Source organism: Elephantulus edwardii, unplaced genomic scaffold (assembly GCF_000299155.1).
Source record: "Elephantulus edwardii isolate Elephantulus edwardi_28Jun2011 unplaced genomic scaffold, EleEdw1.0 scaffold00024, whole genome shotgun sequence".
NCBI classification, from domain to species: Eukaryota; Metazoa; Chordata; class Mammalia; order Macroscelidea; family Macroscelididae; genus Elephantulus; species Elephantulus edwardii.
In genome coordinates this window covers 6201413-6203369 of record NW_006399774.1, presented here as the reverse complement: position 1 = coordinate 6203369, position 1957 = coordinate 6201413, and the positions used below count along the sequence as shown (strand labels likewise).

At 44.3% G+C, this 1957-nt stretch overlaps 1 protein-coding gene across 1 annotated transcript in view; it reads left to right on the top strand.

The window, feature by feature from the left end:
* IPCEF1 (interaction protein for cytohesin exchange factors 1) overlaps positions 1 to 1957 on the top strand; it is a 155446-nt gene that overhangs the window by 72402 nt on the left and 81087 nt on the right. The window lies entirely within an intron of this gene.

The following is a 1957-nucleotide window of genomic DNA, read 5'->3' as shown; positions in this document are numbered from 1 at the left end:
TATAATTTTTTGCTTTGAAAGAGAATAGTAAAAAGCTATTTTCCCTGCTCCCTTGGAACTTACAATACAGGAAGAGTGGAGAAAAGGGCTAATTTCAATCATATTTAAAATTTGATAACTTTATATGCTTTAATATGATTTAACAGCTATACATGTTACTAAAACCAAAAATCCATCCTCCGTATATTTCCCCAAGTTCTCTTGTAAAAATGCATTGCCTAGTTGCCTGATGTATGATTATACATTCGTTAAGTAAACTTTTATGGAGAGCTCTGATCCTAAACAATTAGAATACATCAGTGAATACAACAGGCTCTGTTTTTCCATGGAGCTTAATTCCTAGTTGAAGAAGATTGATCATAAACAATCCACATAAGAAGATAATGAAACATCTGCTGTGTCAGTGCAGAGAAGAGATGGGTGAAGGGAGTCAGGAATACTGGGGAGGGGTCTCTGATTGCAGCAACGGACGGGCTCATTGGCAGAGAGGGGGTTGCCCAGTAAGTGTAGTGGACATGGACTGACTTGTGAATTTGCAGTGAATAGTTTCATGCTTGTCCCACAAGTCAGCCTTCTAAGGCAGCCTTCTTGGCTGTTCCCTCTGTCCATACGCTGACTACATTGCTGTGGAGTCAGATCCAACTCATGACTGACCCTCCATTGAGTTTCAGAGGCTGTGGACAGCATGGGAGGAAATCACTCATCTTTCTGCCATGGTAGAGCCAGTAGAGCGGCTGGATTCGAACTGCGAGAGAGACACAGCCATTAGTTTAGCAGTGCAGTTCCCTGGACCACACCACCAGAATTCCCTCCCCCTCTGTCAGGGTTTGTAAATTTAGAAAAATCTTTGGTTCTGGAGGAAGGTGCTGTGAGGTAGGGAGGGAGAAAGAAACCAGCCAGATCCAAGAGCAAAACATTTGATGTGGTGAAAAAAAAAAAGTGAAATGGTTTGCTGAGGTCAGTAAGTGAGACAAGTATGCCCATCCTTATGCCCTTTATTGTAATTTGACACTAGTCAAATTATCCCAATTTAGAGTTAGGCTCTGAGCAAAAACCTTGAAAGGCAATGTGAGGGTCAACTGAGTGGAACACAGAATGGGGGAGTTTTCCAAGTCAAGGACAGGTGCAGTCAAGGTGTCCTTGGCTGGTGAAGCGAGGAGGCCAGAGTACCTGGAACGAGGTGAGCCAGGACGAGAGTCTAGGTGCTGACATGAGAGGGACAGTGGCAGTGGGTCCTCTAGGCCCTGAGGGTGCTGTCAGGAGCTTTTGGGAGGTTTTGAACAGAGAAGTGTTTTTAAAGGCTCACTCAGGTTTCTGTGTGGAGGAAGGTCCGAGGGTGGGAGTAGGCAGGGTGTGCACTGAAATGGGGTCACCAGGGTTGAGATGTGGAGTCTAGCAGAGGCAGTGATGATCTTGGCCAAGGCATACCAGTGGAGCCAGTGAGAGATGGAAAGATGGGGTTTTGAATATATTCAGAAAGTAGGCCCCCATAGATAGATTAGATATCAGAGAAACAGAAGATATGTATTTATAAACCCGTCTCCCAGCCACACATGGAGATTATTTTTACATAAGTCTTCACATTTTCATGTCTTTCAGCAGTATGATTCTTTTATATCCAAAATGATGAGGAATACAAATCAGCTAAAGCAAATTAGCAAAACAATAAGTAAGCGTAAAATGTGAAGATTGGGGTCCGCCAACTAGGGGCTGATGAAATAATTGAAATTAAAATCAGAAAGGCATAAAATCAACTGTAGAAGCTCATCCTACAGAGGGTAAAGCCAGGCTACTCCTTGGAGGCAAGGATTCTGAAGCTTCGTCTGACAAACTTTGGGCATGTTGCAAGGAGGAACAGGGAGGAGAGGGACATCATGCTTGGGAGGGTGGAGGGACAGCGCAGGAGAGGAAGACCCTCTATGAGGTGGATTGATTCAGTGACTGGGGTAATCGGGAT